We start from the raw sequence: 17,271 nt of genomic DNA on the forward strand, positions 1-17,271 counted from the left end.
TTTAGGGGTTTAGCACAATGCTGGAATTTCCCCAGTGCTCAGAGAAACTGCAAGAAACACAAGGGCTACATCCTAGACTCTGCAGGCGTCAGTTAGCATGTTAAATCCTAAAGTACAAGGCCTGCATAGAGCCCTGTGAAAACTATATTTTTCACATGAGTGTTCATTAACGTGCCTGCCTTTGGGACCATTTGGGCTTTCATGTAAGAGACTGCACTATCGATTACCCATGCGTCTTTGAGGCTAATTTCTATAAAAGTATAACCCTTCTCTGTGGTGTTTGCAGATCTCCAGATAGATAATGTAGTATGATCCCTACATAACTTTCTGGTTGTGGCTTCCATGAACTATGACATCACCTTTACTCATTTATAGTGGCATTTGACGTGTGATCCAGCCATTTTCCAAACGAAAAGTTTCTCAACTCCAAAAAATAAAAAAAAATTAAAAATTGTTTCATCACTGATGGACTGAAAAAGCAATCATGGAGGTTTTTCAGTTTTTGGTAGACTATCTCAACTTTCTCAACTAAATTATTTCCACAGTTTCCCTCAGTGCCATCTGGAAATTTCTGTGCTCCTGCACTGAAAAATCGTTTTCTATTCCTATTCTATTTTTGATGCATGGGTCAGCATGTGTCGCAGTTTGAATGAACAATGACTAATGTGTCAACCACAATGCGGCTTAATACAGACTCAAAGTTTTTTGGTCTACCACCTGTTTATTTTAAAAGGCTAATACTTCTAAAGGCTAGATGTGTTTAATAATTTGCCACGATTATGATTTAAAGGACTTAAAGTTTCAGATACATCAAAACATTTGAATCATATTTTTAAAATGTGATCATATTTTATCCTAATGACAGGAGCTGAGAGAACTGAGGAGAGGAGCTCTAATACAACAACAGCAACACTTACATCATTGCTCAGATACTAGCCAAGGCGAAGCACTTGTAGCTATTCTTGCAAAAAGTATACATACTTATTATAGATATACTGGAAACACTTGTTTTGTTTTTTGTTTGTTTTTTCTCGCGGTTATAGTAAAACCATGAGACCTAAGGCATGCTATGAAGCATCTGAAAGTTAAGGATAGTTGTACAAAGAAAAGCTGTTCTTGGGAGATGCAGAGCAACGGCTGAAAAATTCTTGTTATTGTTAGGGGAGCAAGTCAGATCTACATGTCTGTTGCTTATGACTCAAATATGATCTTAATTCGAAATTCAGACAAAGAATAGATTGCAGCAAAAACCACAAGTATTTTGTAATTTCTTGACATGGTGACTGCACACAACAACAGGAGGGGCTTTCATTCATATTCCCTTATTTACCGTATGTGTACCTAAAATAAAATACTCATGGACTGGAAAGTTTGATCAGTCATCGTCATCATAAATCACCAATGTGTTTCTTCGAAAAATTTTAAAAGACTCTACTGTACTTGGACATATGATAAGATGATACTTGTGACTGTGGCCATGATTATGAGACAGTGTGGTCAACACCATTAAGAAGCATTAAGAATTATTTAGTTAATTACAACCAGCTCTAGAGCAGAGAGTTTGTATTGTAAATGATTACATCAAAACCTGACGTAAGCTCAGACCGCCTACAATTTAAATGAAATCTTTTTGTTTGTCATGTATCTGAATGATAGGGAGGCCAGAGCTGTCTGAAGTCTTTTAGACTCATCCAATACTATTGTTTTTTAATTTGTGCATACTTGGATTTATACTTGCTAAAGCCTCATATTTGCTTCAGATAAATCTTGGAATCACTTCATGGTATGAAGGGAAGGAATGATTACAAGAAAAACCTGCTTCACTGTTCATACAGGACCATGACTAATCTTCTTGGACAGAAAAAATGTAGCCCTTTCCCCTTGTTGTTGGTATATCATAGTGCTATCATAGTGCTATAAGTGCTGTAAGCTACAGTGTTAGCCAGGGCACAGTTGTGGAGGTTTACATGTATTCATGATGGTAATTTGAGGCTTTTTATGATTTTTCTGAACGGTTCTTTGTCTGTTTCAAGTTTTTTCCTTTGCCGACTTTAAAAATTAGAATTGGGTCCACAAGTTTAAATTTATTTTGGATTTTGTCTGATTTAAACATGGTCAAAAGTACACATACGGGCTCAAATATAAACATGCATACATAAAACATTTTTAATAAGTTGTGCTGAAGGTTCTCTAATGTCTTTTAAGTTGACTACAACTGCTAGTTTCTCTTTGGCAGCATAAGAAAACATTTGTTTGACACAACTCACTGGTTCAACCAATATAGAACAATGAGAAAGTCTAAGGAACTCAGTGAGGTTCTAAGAAGGAGAACTGTAGATTTATTCAAGCTGGGAAGGACTAATGGAGCACTTCTAAACAAACGCAGATTCCGGGATCATCGGTTCAAATAATTTACGTAAATGCAAGTTGTTCTGATATGCCACCACTTTGCCGATGTCGGGGAAAAGACCTAAACTGTTGACCTCAGATGAGAGGGAGGATGTCCAGAAACATTTTAGGATTCAGCAGGGTTCAAACCTGCCTGGGTAGAGAGGGTGCAGGGCAAAAAAAGAAACCACTGCTCCAAAATCAACACCTTCAACTTCATCTGCAGCTGTACATGGACAAGCCAAATAATCTTCCAATGATACATTGCACAAAAGGGATGCAATACTGAAGGAGGACTAGCTCAAAATTAATCAATTTTACCTCAAATCAGCTGCTAGATGGTGGAAACTTCGGTGTTCCAATAGGACAGTGATCCCAAACACATAAGAACTGGTTTTGGAATGGATAAAGGAGGCTGATGTTGGGCTTCTGGAATGGCCTTCCCAAAGCTCTGATATTAACTCTATTGAAAATTTGTGGACTATGCTTAAAAGCCAGTACTTTAATTAACCCTTTAAATCTGTTTTTTTGCAGTGGTTTTGACAACTGATTTAAGAATAGCAAATAGCGCAATGGGTAATGTTTACCACTTAAAATACACTTTTGTTGAGGCTCTTTCAAACTTGGGATGAATGAATAGCATCTCAGGCAAGATTTATGTTTCTATTTTTATTTTCTTAGATTCATTATTGACTAATTTGGGAAATATGCCTAAATCCAAATGAATACTGTAATTTGAACTAATAAATGTGGAAAGATTTGTCCTTCTAAACACAGTTTTCCATCACAAGTTTACTCTTAGATTTAATTTGAAAGTGGTATTTAAAGTGGCAGAAAAAAGTCTTAAAAGTCTTCAGTTTGACTTGCTTAAACCACATATGCTACAGTGAGACAGTGAAAGTCAAATTTTAAAACTAGCAAGTATCAAGACACCTTCTGGCAGATACATTTACAGTCATTTTTTTTTTCATTTTTTTTATAAACACTGAAGACTGCAGCTGGCTATGAAAGCGCAGCATGCAGCCTCACATGATTTGAGTTTCTGGCTTTGAATTCACACTCTCTCAGCTGTTGTGTTGTCGTGGCAGAAAGTCTTAGTTTTACAGTAAACGTCTGTTGCATATAAGGGATACATATACCAGATTAAAGTGCTTAAACAAAGCAATAAACCAGCATGTTGCCACTCAGCTGAGGAGCAGGCTGCAAAGCTAACTTGCCTTCCTATGTGCAAACCATATGGAAAGCTGTGCAGGGTTGAAGCAGTAGACCTGTGAGCCAAGTGTAGCAGGTTGCATAACAAGTGCTAATTTGGTTAGCTGGAGCTGATGGCGGCTGTAATTCTCCAGCACTATGACAGCAGAGCTGTGTTAGAGAGAGAGAGAGAGAGAGAGAGACTCCACAGGCTTCCAGCTGGATAATACAAGCTAATAGCATAACAGGCTTTTGCAGAACAAACGCAGGCCATGGCCAGAGCTAATTGTGTTGTTCATCACAGCCTTTTGGTGACAGACCGTTGCTGCAAAGATGACAGTAAAGAGGTTAAGCAGCACTGTGGCCAAAATGCATATTATGGCTTGATTAAGTCCATTCTGATGCCCATTCGTTACTCCGATCCTATTCTCACCATGAGACTCTGGAGATGAATCAAAGTCACGTAATGACAAGTTATTAAATTCAGGAAATAACTGAAAAATTTTAAAAGTTTATAAATATCCTTTTGTCCACATGTGATCAAAGAGAGGTCAACACAGCTGAGCTTCTTGTGTTTTGGTTTAGCATCACATCTGTGGCTGAGAGAGAATGATTAGATTAAGAGTAAAAGCAGATGACGGGGCTGCTTTTGAAAAACTTGTCATTTTTAAGAGTTAGTTAAGTCATTTGTGGCTTAAGGGTAATTTTTGTGCAGTCTTAAGATGAATGATTGAGCAGAATTTGTAATTAGTTGACATGCTAACCTCCCTGAATGACTGTGGGTGCTTTTGTTCATATTCACAAATTAGTCATATGTTTCACATAACATTATAAGACATGGGCGGAATCTCACAGTTTCACAAGAAATTTGATGCATAATTGTGAACATTGCAAATTGCAGATGGGCTGTTTTTGCACATCTTATATGGGATTATATATTTTGCGTTACTGGCCAGGATTATCAGCCTATGCGTCTAACTTGTGTAATGTGTTAGACGCATAGGCTGTATACTGTAAACCAGCTCTGAGCTCGGTGTAGCTGTGGATGTCTGTGTTACCATAGAGCTGCTTAGTAACAGAAATTAATCACAGTCAGGAAGTAGGCCGTCTCTCTGTGTGGCTCTCATTGACTTTCTGTAGCTCCCTCTCACTCTTCCCTCTCTCTATCTAACAGACACTCAGTGTGTGTGTGTGTGTGTGTGTGTGTGCATGTCAGTGTGTATGTGCGTGCTTGGTTACCACAATGTCTATTATGCAAATAATTAACAGTGTAACCCTCCATTGCTAACTACAAAGTTTGGTCTTTACACAATTGCCATGACTCTGTAGGTGCAAATATGTGTTTCTTTGTTTTTGCTGAAAGCAAAGTTCAAGTCACTTTGGGGGCCCATTGTTTATTTTTTAAAACAGCCTTTAGAAATTATTTGCATGTTCTTTCCTTTGAGAAAAGGCTGTTTCCGAAAGGGAGAAAACAGTCCAACTGGTTAATCTGTATTTTACTGGTGCTTCAGTGTGCATCTTACTGTCTTGGTTTGTTCTACTTGAGGTCCTGGGTAAAATGCCTGACAAAAATGTACCCTTTGCAGTACCTAAGTTTGCAGTGCACAAAGTGGGCTGGGTGACAGCCACAGGATTTTTCTGTCATCGTGCATGTGCGCAGGAAGAACATTTGTGCTTGCATGTGTGCTTGTGCAATTCACAAAGGAGTTGGGTAGAGATCAGCTGTCCATCTCTCCTCCACAGACACTGACACACTCTGATGCACACACAAACTGACAAATGCACACATACGCACAGCTATCTCAGCGGTGGCAGGTGCATGTTAAAGTGCAGTGTGGTTTGAGTGTGCTGTGTCCAACTGACTGAGAATGCTGCTGCCACACGCACACACACAACACACACACACACACTAAGTAACAGTGAACAAATCGGGGGGAAGAGCCAGCAGATGTTTCAGATTTGGCCACTGACCAAAAAAAATAACTTCTTCTTTTTAGTACTTTTCATTTGGTGTTCTTGATTACAGTAACTACACACACACACACACACACACCACAAGCATGCAACACATTACCAGTGTGCTAACGATCTCGATTTGGTAGGTTTGACTCTTCCATTTATTTCATCTATTTTAACTTGTTAAACTTTCAAGCTGCAACATATTGCATTATACACATCATAATGTTTTTAAAACTGGTTGGTCAACCCTGTCCATGCCCACAGTGAGCAATGCATGCGGATACCGAGTACTGATACCAGTTAAATGACTGGACTGTATTCTTTTACTACGAGGAAGCAATTGGGAATTGCTCTTTTATCTGCAAGGCAATGTCAGGCTTGGCTTTCGCTTTCCAGACTTTGTAAAACAAATTGTAACAGGCTTATTAAGTCTAGTAATAAATGACAAGACAACCAAGATGAATTCAATCTAAATTAAAAATAAAAATAAAAAGTGTGTATGTTATTCGCCTAATCGTTTTTGCACTAGTTTCATTTCAGCTCAGATTTAGAATCTTTCCTGCCCACAGCTTTCATTTCATACTAGTTTCTCCTTTCGCTGCTCTCAGTCTCGCCGTGAGTGCACCTACACACAAACACAGATGCACATGCACACATGTGTTTACATGGAGCTGACAAGAGGCAGGCGAGGTGAAATAATATTAATCAAGTTGACAAAATGTGTTATGTTAATGTATGTGAAATAAATAGTTCCCAATAAGTGTTAGACTGAACATTGCAAGAGGGAGAGTGCAAGAGCAAGTGAGAGAGAGCTATGTTAGCTCTCCTGCTAGCAAACCAGTGCATTGCTACTGATTCATACTTTATTAAACACACAACAACATAGGCTTGAATTGCATAGATTGGCCCAGCTGTCGGCTTTTTGAGTCCGGATCAGTCTGATATTGGATCGGTACATCCCTGTGGCCGCATCAGCCTTTATTCCTATTTTGTGACATATTCTTTTGTTTGATGCTTCACATTATGTCTCTAAGGGAAAACAAGTTTCAGCTTCCTGCATCGAACGCTGAATTTGTTTAAACATAAGTACGTGAATGTTCATAGCCCCAAACCTCAGTATTAGTGAAATTGTATTTATAACTTATTTACCGCTATGTCAGAAGTGGAAAAGAACAAAGTCACAGTAACAGTTCTTGTCAAGGACTTTTGGTAAAGATGTACAGAAAATTATGGAAAAATACTGAACGCTTCACTTCTACAGTCGGAGGATTTTGCAGGTCTGTTATGCTGTTGCACTGGACGTGTCGCTTCTGTGTTGAATTCTTAGGGCACGAGATGGTAAATCGTCACTCAAACCCACAGTGTGGGGTTTTCCTTTAATTTGCCATCCCTTTTAACACTGAGGGGGGAAGAGGATGTGATTCAACACAGAGAGTATGTGATGCATAATAGTTCCTGAAAAAAAGGAGTTTTTACTTGATTACAACAGATATATATGTGAGGGAGGGTGACTGAAATCCAGTAAACAGGTAGGCTCTTTCTGTCTTTCCACAGCAGCAGGACATGTGACCTACACTTTGGACTTTACACACACGCACATAGTTGTCTGCAACATGAAAATGAAAGGGCACGCTGTAAAATGGTTCTGAAATATCTGATCGTTAGGGAGGGATTTAAGTAGATTTCCACTACACTTCAGCTGTTCAAATAAAAGGAGACCAGTTGTTTCATAAAATAGGATGTTTCTTGAATATGAACCAAAGCCAGTGGGAACTCGATGAACCTGGAGCAGCACCATACTGTTCCAGGTCAACCTCACGGTGTGAAAAAGGCCTCCGAGCTCTCGGAATCTTCCTCCCAGGCAGGGTCATTGTCTGGGAAAAGCTGCAGGTATCCTTGTTATTGTGGGCAGGAGTGCGATTTCCAGCATAACTGGTGGGTGATGATTAAGGTTAAATTCTGCTAAATGATTTTACCCTGTAAAAGACGGCAGCATATTTAGCAAGCACACACTCTTACACATTTGATCTAGGCGTGCCCTGCATCTGTACTTGATGATGGGTTGACTCTTGTGGTAAAATGAAGTGATGTGTCTCACTTAAGTGTGTCTCATGCCTGGAAAGTGATAATTATTCATGCACTTTAGCAACTCAATATGATGTCAAAAAACGTTCACTCGGTACTTACGGGAATGTCTCATCAGTGTTTGTGTTTGTATGCCTTTATTGTTTAATATTAAAGTTACATTACTAGTTTTGGGAAGTTCTCATCCTGTGAAAATACGCTTTATGTTTCTGAGAAAATAACCTGATGATGTCACTGGGGTTGTTATACCTCTGAGGCTGGAGACTAAACATTATTTTATAAACACTGGATTTTGAAAGACACATCTCCGTTTACATCTTCATAGTCACACAAAATACATTGACGTATGCTAATTTGCGCTATGAGAATGATCCAGTGTCTTAAGAGCTTCATCTGTATTAGGGATAAAAAGCTTCGCCAACTTGGCTAATGTTGCGTTGATTTTTGGCCATTTCCAGTTTCTTACAATTTTTCTCAGTTTGTGCCTAAGCTGTTCATTATACACGCAACAATTCATTGTCCACGTGTCTATATTTCTACGAACAAGATGATATGCATACATTTTATGGTCCTTCAATCTGGAATCCTGTTTTCAAAGTATTACATAGTAATAGACACAGTAAACATAGTAATAAAAGGCTGAAAGAAATGTTATTAACGAAAAAACTATTTTTAAAAGACAAGCAAAGAAACAAAGATTGTGCAGATTCTAGGATCAGCTGTCAGACACATTGCTATTTAAGAAATCTGTTTCGGCCCAACCCTTCAAACACAAACCTAACATTTATCTTTGTTTTTGTTTCATGTGTCTCACAGAGATAACTGAATGATGTTGCCATATCTTTATGGATGTTTACCCATGATGCTTTGCAAATCAGGTAAGCAGAATCTTTATGTTAAGATAGTGTTTTGCTGTATTACAATAGGATGCAATACAAATATAGCATATATCAGTACACATATATGTTATATTACAATGCAAGTGATACAGAAAAAAAATTTATTTAGGGATGCAGTGGAGTTCAACATGCAGATGCACAGATTCTATAAAACACTGAATTTTATTTGAGGTTTTTTTGGTTTGTATGTTTGGTTTTGTGCTAAGGGAAGCAAATCTCTGTTTTAACAACACAACTGGCCTGTGTTTCACCCCTTCATCACACCATCCAACATCATTTATCCGGTGCAAAACTGGGGTGTTACATCAGATATATTGACCACTGACCAAGTTAAATTCCTACTTACTTGCCAATATACTGACATTAGCAGTGATGATATTGGCCAGTGACAATGGTAGACCATTGTACTGTAACGGCACTCTTGTTTGATTTTCTATAACCAAATATAATTAAATAGCATATTGCATGGCCAAATATTAGTGCCATGGCATCGGGAAAAGTACATTTGCAGGAGAAGCTCAAAGGTCATTCCTCAGTCAGTGTATTTGTGATGGATTTCAAGTCCTTTAAGATTCGATTCAAGTTTATTCGGTGTGCTACACATGTACCCTTCAACCGGACTTAAGGGTACTTTCACAGCACTATAACAGGACTACTCATCCACTTTTGCACGTCAGAGTATAATCGCCTTCTAACACGGCAACTTGCAGAGTAGAAAATGCAAAAAAGAAAACAAAAACCCCAAAGTTTTCAGTTTCACAGCACTCATCATTCTGCCACTGTGAGCTTAAACTTTAAGCTCTTAAAAAAAAAACAACCATCTGAACATTTGGTTGGGATCATTAAAACTTAAAACATGAAACTAAACCAAAAGGAGCATCACTGGATCAAAGGTAAGGAACACCGTCAGACATTATTTACAGCAGTTCATAGAAACCACAACAGCTCATAAAGCAAAACAGGGACATCCTGACATAAGAACATGGAAAGTGAAAACACAGAAGGACCGTATGTTTTAAGCGAGGGTGACAGTTAACCTAGCAATTTTTGTGCGAGTATGGGGTAGCTGTATGTGTGCGCAAAGCTCTTAGAGCTTTAGCCATTTGTAAAATTACCTCTTAGTGTGTGTTTGTCTCTTTTTTCTGTGACTCATTTCACTTGTGTGTGTGTGTGTCTGTGTTTTTGCCATCTCCCTTCATGTAGGGCTTATTATACAAGCAGGGACAATGCTTATTATGCAAGTGCTGAATGTAATAGTCTTTCTCTGTCACTCACTGGCTTCACTGTTTCTGACAGACATCTCTTTCTGCTTCAGTTTTGAAAGTTGTGCGCAAGTTTGAATAATAGAAAATGTATGTATGTATGTATTTATTTTTTTGTTCTTCTTGTTCGCCAAAAATAGACAGAAATATTCATTTTGCCAAATATTTGCAGTTTTTTGAACATCTGCATGTAAGCATTGCAAGTTTGTGAAAAGCGTTGCAACTAGTGATAAAGTAACACATTTTGTACTTTGACTGTTTTGTAACAAATGTCATAGACGGTAATGATTAGTGTATTTTTTTAAAAGAATAAAAGCCATCCAGAATTACAGAACAATAGGCCATGTAAATCATCCAGTGCCTAGAACGATTGTGAGCGAGAGGAGGGAGGAGTGTGTTCCTGTGTTGTGGGAGGAGACAGGGAGGAGTGTGTGTATGTGTGTGTTTCTACGTGATGGGGGGAGGGGAAAACAAGCGAGAGAGGGGGAGAGAGAGAGCAAGGGGGAGGGAGGGAGTGAGAGAGAGAGAGGATTTGCGGCATGTAGTTTGTCAGCTGTCATTAGAGGCAGATGACACACACATACACACACACACACACACATACACAGGAATAATCTCACAGAGAAGCGAGGGGAAATACAAAACGAGTGTATGGTTGTGCGTGTGTGTGTGTGTGTGTATGCTGTGAAAACCAGTGTGTTTGCCTGGCCGGCATGGGATGTTTAGCCGGCTCTGGACCTGTTATGGACTGTTTTAACCAAAGCAAAGGTAAGCAACGCTCAGACTCTGATCTGCTTCGTTCTGTTTCATGCTGACAGCAGATTAAAAGGCAAAGTCTATAAGGTTGGTCGACACACTATATTTAAGAACACACTCTTTTTTTCCACATGTCTCAGATGATGACATTAAACAGAAGCAATGTTTAGCAGTGTCGTCAGCTACTTCTTGTTAACTTGAATCAATCAGAAGTTATGTCCCACTTTAAAGCACCTGTCAGTCACTCGTGCTTTGATTGGACATATCTGAGCTAATGTTTATTTAATGTGAATGACAGAAATTAACTTTATATTATATTATCCCTATGTTTCTTTATTAGCCCACAATGATGAGTTCTGATGCTCACAGTAGGTGTGACTATCCCAGTCATACTTGGACTTTGAGCTGTCATGTATTGTTGTTGTGGTTTTGTGTGTGCGAGCGTGTGTGTTTGCGTGTGTGTGCATGTTGCAATGGGAGTGGTTATGAATGACTGGCCACACACGCAGAGTGCACAGTCAGCAGGCCCGAAGCTGCTCTGTCACCTGAGGTCTAACCAGCCAACTGTTTACTCAGTTTTCTGCGCTTCAATAACAACTGTTGGTAAAACTCACCCAGAAAGCAGCAAGTTGGCCGAGTGTAAAATTCACAGGTTCGTGAAGTCGCTTTGCAAATGCTCAGTTTCGTAATGACAAGCTCGCAGTTAAAGGGAAAAAAAGGGGTGGACTTGTTAATATTCTTAGCTAGTGAGGTGTCAGTTCAGTTTTAATCATTTTAACTAATTCCCAACGGCAGTTTTTACACAGGATATTAAATTTCAGTAGAGGAACACTGAAATAAATCTTTAGTGTACCAGAATGTTTCGTCTCCAAGTGAGCACAGCGATCCACGTTTGAAAAATCCATGACTGCTTTTCTCACAAAGGCACACATACCAGCGCCAAACTTGAGCAATCTTAGAGGTTAAACTTTGAAAGACAACTTTCTGAAGCACAATGCAAACAGCTGGCGTTTCATGGGGTCACTGGGCTGTGACTGCATGTTAATTTTCACACAGACACTAGCTGCTTCTGCTGATAAGTCACTCAGGGAGCTGAAGGTGGAGTTTGACCTCTGGGCCAGTAGAACAACGTGAAACTCCTCTGCTATCTCTATCTAGGAGTTTTTGCTTTCACTTTGTGTGGCTTTTTTAAAGTTGCCTACCTCACCGGTGAATTCGTCTAATCATGTCTGATATGAGCTGTGGTGTCTTCCCATGTCATAAAAAGGGATTTACTGCTAACTGCAAAGAAAGCAGCATTTTAGTGTTTAGCACAGTGTTTAAATTGGATAAAAGTGATAAGGTTTGTCTTGAATTCTGCATATGTTATACAATGAAGAGGGACCACATCACTCCAGACCTGGGAACACTGTACTGGCTCCCTGTATCTCTCAGAATTGATTCTTTTAAAAGTCACCTTTAAAAGCCACTGCCTTGTGTCCTTTCTACTGCTGGGTACCCAAAATCACACCAAAAATGAGAACTGGAGATGCTCCCTCATTTTCAGCTAATATCCTACTTGATGATATTAAAAGCAGGGCTTCTCCCGTCACAAACTGTTATGACAAAATGCCTTTGTGTGTTGTGTAATTGTTATCGTTACTTGTTTGCTCTTTCATCAAACCTGCATCCTCATTTTTTTTAGTGCCGCACATGTTGCATGAAAGGTGCTGTACAACCAAAGCAGTATTACACTACAGTATACTGTCAGATCAAAAGAGCTTTGAATGGCTTTTCAGAAGAGTTTCAAACCACCGGCCCTGTACTGTGAACTTGAAACTTGAGCTGAGAAGAGGCAGAAATCATATTTAGGAGTCCAGATTTCATGATGACATAAAACAATCACTTTATTTCCGTCTGTGTCTCGACAAGCACCACTTTTATGTTTTGTGTTTGTTTTTAATGCATGTAGGATGATTCTGCACATTAGAGGAACATAAGTTCTCCTTTGGTGTCTTTCCTAAACTGCAGTGCCGAGGCGGCCCCGATGTTTTTGTTCTGTGCTGTTAAGCAGCCGCTCAGTTTCAGTGTTTACAGCAGAAACTCTTTTGTGTGTGTTTGTGTTTGTGTGTGTGTGTGTGATTATCATCATGTTTGTCCATGTAGAAGCATGGCGTTTTTGTTTGTGTTTTAGTGAGTGTGCATTAGTGTGTGTGTGTGTGCGTATGCGTGTGTATGCACTCGCAATTGAGTTAGCATCCGGGCAGGCATGTTCAATGTTATTGATTCCTGTCTATAATCGATCACGCTCTCACATTACATGAAGCTGCACATGCCGAGTAATGAGCAGCTGCTGGCTATCTAGCCAGCTAACAAGCCATCTGTGAACAGTTTATTTAGAGTTATTATTTTTAATGTCCCTCCATTTTGATGCTATGATAATTACTCTGGCGTTTCTGCACGGCACTTGCATCAGATCATCTTTCACTCAGCTGATTTTCTTGGGTTTCTGTCAATACAGTTGAGTTTCTGCTTGTTTTGCCTCTTGTTCCCTTTTCTAACTTTGGGAGAATTATAGAGACAGAGATGTGCAGATAATTTACTATTTAACTCTAGTTCAAATTTGATCTGATCATTCTAATTGTAATCTATTAGTAACAACAAGATTTTTCTCAAGTTGATGTGATGACGTTGAAGATGGCAAAAAAAAAAAAAAAGGGGGGAACAGAAAGAAGACTGAGCTAAGGTGGCTGAGCTATGGTGGTGGGGGTGATTATTTAGACAAAAAAAAGGAGTGCTGGTTGAAGTGAGCCAGTTTGTACAGCTTGGTTTTTACGGGGACTCACTTCTCAGCACACAGAAAGGCATTTGCTTTTCATTCCAACACAACAGCGTCAAAAAGTCTTTGGAAACTTTGACACTTCAATAAAAGAAGGTCTGGGCAACCAGGTGGCAAGAGAGGTAACTGTGACCAAATGTTTGACGGGCTTGATTGGCTGAGAAACTCCTGTGTGTTCAGGTGGAAAACCGGCTGTAGGGATAGACGTATACTCGTGTCAAATTTGCATCCACTACATGGGCGTAATGGATACACTGGAAAGAAACAACACTGTGAAAGCTGAAGTGGAAGTCAGACTGTGCAACCCTCTCAAAGCCTTTTATAGTGTTTTTTCCTCTTGTTCTTGAGGTGCAATGTCTGTTCTGGGATTTCAAATCTTTGATGTACAGATTTTTTGATGTTAAAAGAAGAAAAAGAAGAATTACAAAAAGAAAACAAAAGAGAAAATTTCATAATGTTTCAATTTCTTGTTCGCTTTCATGAGGAAATATTTTGCAAGAGGTCAATTAGCTATACCAACAAACGATCATATTTATTGAATTAAACTAAAGATTTACTGACATGTTGGAGCTGTGAAGACGATGCTGTTGGATGATTTCGTTTGGTCTTCCAACAGGATGTTGATTGAGGTGTAGGATAGTATTATGACCTAAATTGTTTGAACAGCTCTTTAGCTATATCCATGTGTGTCGTAATGTTAGCTATGCTATGGACTATCCAATTAAGATGAAAGGCTTGATATAAGCGGGAAATAAAAAAGCTCTTCTTAAATAAGGCTTAGTGTGACATCTGTATCAAATATACATATGTCACATATGATTTATGTTGAGGAAACAAACAAAACAGAGTTTGTTTAATCATTACTGGACTGAAATTTAACATCAATCTAATTAGGTTTGTTTTCTTCTTATTTGTTGACACGCATTAGGGGTTTTTTATTCATATGGTCTTATGCTCTCAAATGCTTCTTTTCTGAGAGGTTAGTGGAGCAAGAAAAGGAACGACAACAGAGTTTAACACACAAAGGTGCAACAAGCAAGAAAGATGGACAGTTTATATAGTTTTTGACATTTAGTTTCATTACACTACAAATACATTTTTGTATATTATGACTTCAGACTACAATGCAGCAAAGCTAATGACCAACAAAAGAACAAACATGAACAAGAATAGCCCACATAACCGGTTATTCCATGTATCATGGCCATTTCCCTAAGTGGCAGCAGTATGTGTGCATCTGCAAAGCTCAGCAGAGCACCTGTGTGTTATCATCCTTAAGCCGTGTTGTAGAATCTATCCTTTTTGGCACATATGTGTAGTCTAACTGGTAACTGGTGTTAGTGCTGATTTGTGTTAGCTCAGTTAAACAGCCTACTGGAAAGTCTAATATTGTTTGAATATTTGCTGACTCGGCTCCAACGAGCCTCAGGCGTCAAAAAAGAAAGCAGCTGTACCAGTTCATCCACTGCTGTCTTTCTCTTTGTGGCGACTCTTTCTAGTAAATCAAAAGCTATTTGGTAATTTAAGGTAGTGGTTACTTGAAATGACTAAATAGTTATTGAAAGCAAATATTGTAGCTACTCAGAGAAATAAAGCTAGATATGCACAATACAAATTGTCACCAGTAACTGGAGAAGAGCCAACCATAGAGTCACCTGCTCAGCATCACCGTGGCACCAAACAGCCGAGATGTACATAAAGAGATTGGACTTGTTGACGTGGACACGCCAACACGTAGAAAGCCACATACACAAACACGCTCACTGTGCATATGTCGCAGGCCTTTCAGTGTGGGAGAAGCCAGTGTTCTTAATCCAGCTACAGCAGGGTATTAAATCTACTTTATGTTTGTGGGTTTTCTGGCTTTTAGACAGCAGCCTTAACAGTTTACAGACACCAAAGGGAGGAGGGTCCTTACTACCAAATACCTCTGTCAAGCCCACTGGTGTCTGATTGCTAAATTGATCCTGATTTTTATCATTTAGTTCTTTGTTTTTGCACTAGCAGTAGTAGGGAAACAAGGCACTGAAGTACTAGTCTTCTATTATAGTGGACTGTACTGCATTTGTAGCTGTGACTCCTCTTCACAGGTTGCATTCATAAAAATAATTATTCGGTTTTATTTATTTTTTTCATTTCTAGAGGTTTGAAAATAAAATTTTAATATTGACCTGCAAGGAATCAAAAGTAAATTAAATTCAGTTTTATGTAACACCAAATCAGGAAGACATTGGCTCAAGGCATTTTTATATTGTGAGGTAAAGACCCTACAATAATACAGAGAAAACAGAGAAAACCCCAACAATCATTTGACTCCTTTAAGCAAGCACTTTGGTGACAGTAGGAAGGAAAAACACCCTTTTAACAGGAAGAAACCTCCGGCAGAACCAGGCTCAGGGAGGGGCGGCCATGTGCTGCAACCAGTTGGGGTGAGGGGAGGAAGTTAGGATGAAGACACGCTGTGGAAGAGAGCCAGAGATGAATAATAACTAATGATTAAATGCAGAGTGGTGAATAAACATATAGTGAGTAAAAAAGAAACACTCGGTGCATCATGGGAAGCCCCCAGCACCCTAGACCTACTGCAGCGTAACTAAGGGAGGATTCAGGGTCAAAAGTTTGTGTAAAGTCTTAAATATCATCCTTTGTCATCAACCTTTTTGAAGGTGTACTATAAGAGAGAGTATAATAACTACTAATAGTACTACCTACCATGCTTATATGCTTCGCAAATGTATGAAATTACACATATATGTTAATTATTCATCCTTGAGGTGACTCTTTTTGTGTTTTGGCGCTTTATACATGAAATGAATTGAATCTGAATGGATTAATGTGTCTGGGAGGAGTCATGCATGCATACTTTATGATCATTATAGTAAGATGTAAAACCTTTTCACAAAATGCAACGATCTCCAGGAGGAGCTTCAATAGAGCAGCCACCCACGGCGAGCTAAATTGTGCGTAACATTAACTGACGGACTCAATTAATTTCTGGGGATAAAAACTCTGACATTTGCACAGTAAATGTATTAGGACATTAAGAATAAACATGCAGGTTTTCCACTATTCCTGCAAAAAAACAAACAAAAAAACACATTAGCTTTAATTTTGTGCTGTCAGTCATTGCATAACACTGCGTGGTCGTTGTTATTTTTTCTTTTTTTTTTTGTTACACGCTGAAAACCTCAATTAGTCTGCACACTAAAGCCTGGGGATGACTCATTACCTTAATAACAATCCATAGTGCGTTTTACTTCCATGACAACTATCATTTGGTCAGAGTAGGTCTGTCATGCATATGGTGATTGTGGCATCCTCCTGACTTCCCAGCCATTCCCTGCTGAACAACAGGTCTTGTAATTATCTCTAATTTACAGTAGTAACAGATTTTCCAGAGGTTTTTACTCAGTGTGCTATTTTTGTTTACTTCTAAATGAGAGTGCTAGCTATTTGCTATCTCTCATCTTTTTTTCTTCCCACCTGATGTCCATGTGGTTGCAATCCAACACCTACATGCTCTGTACCTCTGTTGCACAGTGGGAATTATGGGGAAATTCCTGGAAAGCTGAAGGCCGCAAAGGTAGTTTGTATTAACTAAATGATAATGCCCCTGATCCACTCATCTGATTGCAGACATAGAGATTTAAACCCAGTGTTTTGTTCAAACTAAACAGAGACTACAGATGTGTCCGTTTCCTCTTCTTTAAAAATAAGTAAGGGAAGTAAACAACAAAAACACATAAGTGAAAGCCTCACCCTGCACTCACCTCTGTAACCCCCATCCCCACAAACTGAAAACAAAGAAACTGAGGAGCCGTGGTTTCTACTGGAGACAGGGTCCACTTAAGCAGGCAGTGATCAATCCTCAGCTTTAATTTCTTAATGGCTGGTTTGACCCTCTGGCCCTGGC

The 17,271-nt window shown here is 39.0% G+C and overlaps 1 protein-coding gene across 4 annotated transcripts in view; it reads left to right on the top strand.

The window, feature by feature from the left end:
• Window positions 1-17,271, top strand: part of LOC120737674 (nuclear receptor coactivator 2-like) — a 54,418-nt gene that overhangs the window by 4,728 nt on the left and 32,419 nt on the right. For 3 of the 4 annotated variants that reach the window (XM_040038508.1, XM_040038511.1, XM_040038512.1), the window contains exon 2: window positions 8,440-8,501. The gene's annotated coding sequence lies outside the window, so the exon portion shown is untranslated. Of the gene's footprint in view, window positions 1-8,439; window positions 8,502-10,318; window positions 10,553-17,271 lie in introns of those variants that run through there. The other variant, XM_040038510.1, reaches the window with a different exon arrangement.

The sequence above is a fragment of the Simochromis diagramma genome, unplaced genomic scaffold (assembly GCF_900408965.1).
Source record: "Simochromis diagramma unplaced genomic scaffold, fSimDia1.1 OVJJ01000247.1, whole genome shotgun sequence".
NCBI classification, from domain to species: Eukaryota; Metazoa; Chordata; class Actinopteri; order Cichliformes; family Cichlidae; genus Simochromis; species Simochromis diagramma.